The sequence below is a fragment of the Ochotona curzoniae genome, unplaced genomic scaffold (assembly GCF_017591425.1).
Source record: "Ochotona curzoniae isolate NIBS_2020 unplaced genomic scaffold, NIBS_Ocur_1.0 scaffold_3835, whole genome shotgun sequence".
Lineage (NCBI taxonomy): Eukaryota > Metazoa > Chordata > Mammalia > Lagomorpha > Ochotonidae > Ochotona > Ochotona curzoniae.
The window spans coordinates 26,873,073-26,880,926 of NW_024467114.1; the positions used below are offsets into that span (position 1 = coordinate 26,873,073).

At 48.3% G+C, this 7,854-nt stretch overlaps 1 non-coding gene across 1 annotated transcript; it reads left to right on the forward strand.

Annotated features, from left to right (window-relative positions):
* The first annotated feature begins 313 nt into the window (after positions 1–313).
* Positions 314–434, forward strand: LOC121145971. Its single transcript, XR_005882128.1, has one exon. It is a non-coding gene; the product is annotated as a small nucleolar RNA SNORA26 (small nucleolar RNA).
* The last annotated feature ends 7,420 nt before the right edge of the window (positions 435–7,854 follow it).

Below are 7,854 nucleotides of genomic sequence, written 5' to 3' on the forward strand. Positions count from 1 at the left end.
CCGTACCCGTACAGTCTCAGGACGTGTCCTTGGTAAGCAGTGCACGAGTGTGCTGCAGGAGTTCCATCAATGTAGATTTCCCAGAAAGATGTTCATAACATGTGATGAGAAAAAGAAATTCTTGCAGAGTACTTTGTAGGATACTATCCTGCCACATTTAAGGATGCAAATTCCATGTGTGGGTGACCCAAGCAGGAGGGAGAAGGCTGTCTACCAGGCTGTCAGCTTGGTTTTTCTCCTGTGTTTTTGGAAAAAACATGGTTTTCGACAAACCGTTTTTGTATCGATTGATTTGGTCAGGGTGCCCTCTCCAAGGCCCTCGTGCAGCTGACGCTGTGCAGTATGAGGCTAACACGGGAGGGCAGAGGAACACTCCATGACACCCAGGGAGGAGGCTGCTAGCTCCTCTCTTGAGCCTGCCTGGAGGCACAGCTGGGAGAGAGGAGGGGAAAAAAAAAAAAAAAGAAAACCTAAATAGTTGCAGAGCAGTTAAGAGTAGAATGAGAATGTAAATATGAATCTGTGGTTGAGGAAAATGCAGCACCCACGGTTTCACGGCCAGACAACTGTCAACCACAAGCGGCTCTTGGGCTGTAAGCTGGTAGATGTCAGAATCACAGGGAGTAAAGTCAGAGCGGACGAGTAGGATCACATGCTAGACAGCATGAAGTTAGAAGGCTCTGATTTAACCTGCAGCAGAAGAGTCCGGGAAAGGATCTAATCTGGGTCTGCTGAAGGGAACAGCATAGACCACTAAAGGCTGAAGTAGCATAGCAGGCTTGTGGCTGACACAAGTTGTCCGTGTCCGCAACGGCCAGTGCCTCCCGTCTTCCCACACTCAGACTGGGAGACAACTTATCTGATTGGTTCCCACGCCCAATAAGATGATTGACCTGACTACAGAAGTTATTTCTGAACCTGTAGTCAATAAAAAGATGTGGCAAGGACTTGGAGAAGGACATGGGCATTAGGTGGCACTCACTGTCTCTGGAATCCCTTTGGTAGCCGGAAGTTGAAGTCCATTCAGACCACCTCAAGTGGGAAAAGAATCTGTTAGGGAAACACCAGAGACTCTCATGGAAGCACACTGCCCCCCAGGCCCTGAGAAATGGCTAGAAACCTGCTCCCCCATCTTTGTGTCTTCCTACACGTGGATCAGACCCTGGCCTTCCTGATGCCTGTTCTTCCTTCTCTCATAACCCCTCTCCCGATCCTCCTCGACTTGCACATGGCTGTTCTCTGAGTCAAGTTTAGAAGTCATCACTGTGTTGGACTCTGAGACGAAGCCTCTGTTGGGCTGCTGGTCAACCAGTGTGCAAATGGACTTGGAGCCTTTTCCTTTCACTGAGGTCTTGTATTGTCGGATGTTTTACAAACAGGTGGTATTTGGTAACAAAAAGAGTAAGAGGAAAATGGGAGTTGAAAGAAGAGCCTATGTGGATGGAGCTTGTTTTCTCCAGCGTGAGGGACAGAGGCTCCTGGAAGCTCAACATAGCATGCTGTGCCGTATGCTCTTTGTTGCCTATTTTGTTTTTCTGTTTTTGTTTGTTTTGTTTTTTGTTTGTTTGTTTGTTTTTTCCTTTAGTGGAGGACAGGTGTCCCTGGTGGCACTCCTGGGCTTTTTTTTCCTCTGCTGTCCCCTCAGGAAGAGAAGCGGTCTGTGTCCGAGGATCCTTCCCATTCTGCCAGGAGTGACAGTCGTCAGTGAAGCTGCAGACAAGTCTGGAAGATGTTGGAGAGATGAAAGCTATGCGATGTGAGAGGACAGTGCAGGGATGCTGTGATGTGAGAGGACGGTGCAGGGATGCTGTGATGTGAGAGGACGGTGCAGGGATGCTGTGATGTGAGAGGACGGTGCAGGGATGCTGTGATGCGAGAGGACATCAGGGATGCTGTGATGCGAGAGGACGGTGCAGGGATGCTGTGATGCGAGAGGACGGTGCAGGGATGCTGTGATGCAAGAGGACGGTGCAGGGATGCTGTGCGATGTGAGAGGACGGTGCAGGGATGCTGTGCGATGTGAGAGGACGGTGCAGGGATGCTGTGATGTGAGAGGACGGTGCAGGGATGCTGTGATGTGAGAGGACGGTGCAGGGATGCTGTGATGTGAGAGGACGGTGCAGGGATGCTGTGATGCGAGAGGACGGTGCAGGGATGCTGTGATGCGAGAGGACGGTGCAGGGATGCTGTGATGTGAGAGGACAGTGCAGGGATGCTGTGATGCGAGAGGACGGTGCAGGGATGCTGTGTGATTTGAGAGGACGGTGCAGGGATGCTGTGATGCGAGAGGACGGTGCAGGGATGCTGTGTGATTTGAGAGGACGGTGCAGGGATGCTGTGATGCGAGAGGACGGTGTAGGGATGCTGTGATGTGAGAGGACAGTGCAGGGATGCTGTGATGCGAGAGGACGGTGCAGGGATGCTGTGTGATTTGAGAGGACGGTGCAGGGATGCTGTGATGCGAGAGGACGGTGCAGGGATGCTGTGTGATTTGAGAGGACGGTGCAGGGATGCTGTGATGTGAGAGGACGGTGTAGGGATGCTGTGATGCGAGAGGACGGTGCAGGGATGCTGTGATGTGAGAGGACGGTGCAGGGATGCTGTGATGTGAGAGGACAGTGCAGGGATGCTGTGATGCGAGAGGACGGTGCAGGGATGCTGTGTGATTTGAGAGGACGGTGCAGGGATGCTGTGATGCGAGAGGACGGTGCAGGGATGCTGTGATGTGAGAGGACGGTGCAGGGATGCTGTGATGCGAGAGGACGGTGCAGGGATGCTGTGTGATTTGAGAGGACGGTGCAGGGATGCTGTGATGCGAGAGGACGGTGCAGGGATGCTGTGATGTGAGAGGACGGTGCAGGGATGCTGTGATGCGAGAGGACGGTGCAGGGATGCTGTGATGCGAGAGGACGGTGTAGGGATGCTGTGATGTGAGAGGACGGTGCAGGGATGCTGTGCGATGCGAGAGGACGGTGCAGGGATGCTGTGATGTGAGAGGACGGTGCAGGGATGCTGTGATGTGAGAGGACGGTGTAGGGATGCTGTGATGCGAGAGGACGGTGCAGGGATGCTGTGATGTGAGAGGACGGTGCAGGGATGCTGTGATGCGAGAGGACGGTGCAGGGATGCTGTGATGTGAGAGGACGGTGCAGGGATGCTGTGATGCGAGAGGACGGTGCAGGGATGCTGTGATGTGAGAGGACGGTGCAGGGATGCTGTGCAATGTGAGAGGACGGTGCAGGGATGCTGTGATGTGAGAGGACGGTGCAGGGATGCTGTGTGATTTGAGAGGACGGTGCAGGGATGCTGTGATGCGAGAGGACAGTGTAGGGATGCTGTGCAATGTGAGAGGACGGTGCAGGGATGCTGTGATGCGAGAGGACAGTGCAGGGATGCTGTGATGTGAGAGGACGGTGCAGGGATGCTGTGATGCGAGAGGACAGTGCAGGGATGCTGTGTGATTTGAGAGGACGGTGTGCCGGGGACCAGAGAACTGCCGAACAGCAGGAGTGACTCCATTTTGTTATTTCCTCATTTTGTAATGGTCTTGGAATGCTAGATCCAGTTATCTTTCACCCAGATTCCTCGTAATCTTTCACCTGTAATTGTTCACCCAAGATAATGGTTGTCCTGGTGACCTCTGCCCTATCTGGCCCACATCCTGCTGTAAAACTCCCCCCACCCAGCCTTTACCTGCAGCTTAAATACTGCCTGAGAAAATAAAGTTTTCGGAGCTTGATCAGACCTCCTGTCTTGCTCCCATTCTTCGTGTCTCCTGTCCCCCCCAATCGTCGGTTCTCTCCCCAGGTCTCTGTTGAAGACCCCGCGGGCCGGGGCACTTGGCGCCCAACGTGGGGCCTGGGGAACGGGCCCCCCGACGATCGTCCGCCTTCCCACGGCCGTGGACACATTGAACCGCCGCGAGAGTAAATCGTGAGTGAAGGTTCGCGTAGAGCCGCCGCGGGAGCGCCTAGTGAGTGAAGGTTCGGATAGAGCCGCCGCGAAAGCGTCTCGTGAGTGAAGGCTCGCATTGTGATTGCCGCAGGAGCACCCGACCTGAAGGCTGATCCGGAGGTAAATTGGCGTGACGCAATAGGGACAGGCATTAAATAAGCATGACTTATTTAGGGCCTCAAGGAGGCCATCAAGGCACGAAGAATTAGGGTTAAGAGAAAAGAAACTTGGCTGGTAAACTGCTTCAGCGCAGCATCTTCCAAGAGAAGCACATTGTCAGAGAAGTGGTGGCTCTAGGTGAACCTCAAAGAAAAGAAGATGACATTAGGTACAGTATTCCTCCTCTCGAACGGGAGTGTACCCTGCGGAAGTGACCCTTGGCACCCCGCAGCTCTGCACGAACGTGGGGACCCCCCGGCCACGGCGTAGCTACGGTCGAATCCCCTGAGAGGTTGTAAGGGAAGGGAGGTGTTAGGTGTCCAATTGGCTTCTTTACTATCCTCTCATCCTCTGCCTTGAGAGACGGCCGTGGATGCGTGGCTCTGGGGTGAACCTGTCTGAGGACTGACGGTTTCTGGCCGAGGCAACACTTCGGTGTCACCCGAAACTCTGCAGGGGATCCCCTGGGCCCGACAGCCCGACTGGGTATCCGAGTGCCACTCTCCTCTCTGCTGTCTTTCTTAAGCCATGGGCAATAATGGTGGGGAAATTGATGATCCCGCGCTTAAGGCGCTAACATACATTCTGAAGTTCTGAGGGTTAGAAATCTCAGATGCTCAGGCAGTCAAGGTCTGAGGGACTGTTGTCAGATTGGCACCGTGGTTAACATTGCTTAATTTATTTGCCCGTAATACTTTGAAACTGGAGAGCAAAACTGGCCCTGAACCACCTTAGCCACCCCAACAAGAGCTTCTGGGAAGCTCAGAGAGCAGGAAACCACCCCCAGTTCTAGGGGAGTCAAGAGCACAGCCCCAGGTGCAAGCCTTCTTGTGGGGTTCCTCCAGCCAGTCCAGGATTTTCCCATTGTTATCCATGAAGGGAACCGCCCAGCGGCGTGATATCCCTGGAATGCAGGAGATTTAAGAAAGCTGTGGCAGAAATGAGCCTAACTCACCCTGGGCCAAGACTAGTCTTTAGGGTCTTGCCCATAAACCCTGTATCCCGGCAGTTTGGATAATATTTTAGGAGCCTGTACAACTCAGGAAGTGCAAGTAGTCTGGGAAAAGGTAAAAGAGCTTTTAGAGAGAGCTAACATGAATGTCTCCTCAGAGAAGGTGCAAATGATCCCCTCTTTTTAAGATTTTAGGGACAGTATTATGTTTTGAAAAGGCCTCCCCCTTGAAACCCTAGCTAAGCGTTAAGGAATAATATTCACTAGTAGATTTTCAAAAGCTTCTTGGAGAGGTCAGTTGGCTATGCCATTGACTACCCATGTATACAGGACAATTACTTCCATTATTTGAAAAGGCAAAATGCTAGGAGACTGAGTTTCCCTCATCTACAAGCCTTACAGGAGACTCGAGAGGCCCTGAACAAGGCTACTTGCTCACTATTGTTCTAAGAAAGAGTTATAAGTGAGGACATTTTCAAATTCTTCCGTGCTTATGGCTGCCCTTGTCCAGGAGAGCAGTCCCCTCCAGTGGGTCCATTGATTCGTTGGAGAGGCGCCCAGAGTTAATACTTGCCCCTATCAACTGGCAGATCTAATTCAGGAGGTCAGAGAGTTAGCCCTTAGGTGTTAAGACTTTGAACCAGCAAACCTTGTTGTCCCTTATCGAATGAGTGATTTTGAATGACAGACAGGCTGGCAGCCTCCCTTGAAGGTTATCTCAGCGCCATTGACTACCATTATGGGCCATATAAGTGGGTCACCTCCTTCAATCACTTAGATTGGGAAAATTCTGCCCTTTTACCAACAAACCATGAGGATGGAGGAAGGGAAGGGGCCACAGCAGAGGTTTTTCTGTCCAATCCTGTCTATTTGACCTATTTTGAGCCATGTCAAGGATCAGCACAGTATAAGGAACTATTTGTTGTAGTTTTAGCAGAACTTCTCTCAAAAGTTGAAGAATCCTTTAACTTGTTCTCCAACAGCCTTAATGTTGTAAATTTGCTCCCAGAATTGGCTCAGGAATACACAAGGTTGGAATATAATCCTATCATCCCTCATGATCTAGGCCCAAACATTGCTGTGAGGGCAAGCCCATCCCCCTTTGTCTGTAGGTCTCCATTTGCTCTCCTCACTGGGTAGCAGACAGAGATATCTTCTCCATTGTAGCTGCTTTAACCTTTGGCCTAACCTGCTCTCCCAGTCTCTCTGGACTTAACCACACCCAGTCACCTTCAGGATCTAAATTTCTCTAGCTCCACCTCATAGCCCTAACCCCTAGCCAGGTAAGAGATAAACGATTAACATTCTTTAAAAAAAAAAAAAAATCGGAAACTTGTTCTGTAACCTGATTTAGCAGTTATATATAAAAGTATACAGAGTGGTCCAAATGCACTGTTAAATTAACCTAAAGCATGAGATGAACCTATGTACTTGTTTTACAAAATATGTCTAGGTTAAAGTATGTCGAAGAAGAGGTTGGAAATCTCAAAAGGTTTAAGAGTTGTATGTCTTTGTTTTGATGTGTTTAGTGATTGTGCATATGTTTGTTTAGTCTTTATTGTTGGTGTTCTATTATTTTTGTCCGGACAAAAACTAGATTTTGTTTTAATACTCTTTAACCAGTTGTATCTTTGTCTTGAATTGTTAAGTTATTGTTCTTGTTGTGAATTGGGTAAGTGTGTGACTGACTGACAGACGAGATGGGACGGACCATGACTGACCCCCTTTTCTCTCTCCTGGTAAATAATTTTATTTGAAAAAAGGTCTAACTTATCTAACAGGACTTGACCAGACCAGACTCCCCACCTCCGCTGGAAAAAGGTTCTTATAACATTTTCTTGTTGCTTAGTCTTCAGCTTGCAGTGTTGTCCTGGCACTTATCAGGTCTAAAATACAGTATTCATTAACATGTTCAGTTAAATGTTAAATGTACTTTTTGTTTAGCTAATTTACACCTCTAAATTCTTCAGTTTGAAACCAAGTCTCATGACTTTGAGGGTTCTAGTAGGATCCCTGGAACTCTCAAAGATTGAGACAAAAATTTGGATAATATAATTGTCATTTAAAATAATTTGGATTATAATCTCACAATATTCTAAAATTATGCTAAATTTGTTGCGTCATATATGCTATTAAATAGATGAGTATTTATGCTCATTGGTTGAAATGTTTCCTACTCATAAAATTAATCCAGTTTGTAAACTATTTGTGTTCTTACTTACAAGGAAGTATGTGAGATTTTGCCTTGCAGGAGAACAACGAATTCTTTAAAGATGTATAGTAAAATTGGTTATGATGTGTATAATTTCTGAATTTTGCCTTTAAGACAATGAAGTTGGAGTCTGATTCCTTGTGAAGAACGACAGTGTTTTAACATCCTTATAATAACCTTTTAAGTTATTTTAACATTTAAGTTGTTTTAACATCTCCTTTTAAGTTATTTTCATCTTATTGATAACTAATAGATTCCTAAGTAGCCTCCCAAGACTTAAGCCAAATTGAAGTTTTTTCAGCTCTCTTGACTTCAATAAAACAAACTATGGAGAAGCTCCAGGCCTACCACCCATAGAAAAGGGCTTAGAAAGGCATGCTTGGAGTATGCCCTTTGTAAGGAATTTAGGACCTTGGCCTCCTTCAGGTCCTCATTGTGATTCTTATCTGCCTTCTTTTGAGAAGGGGAAATTCCCAAATCAGCTAGAAGAAGGTTATTTGAAAAACTTCTTTCCAGGTTTTAAGGCGGGTTTGTGTTAAAATCTGTTTCCATGAATTGGGAGAAATGGTTAGAACTG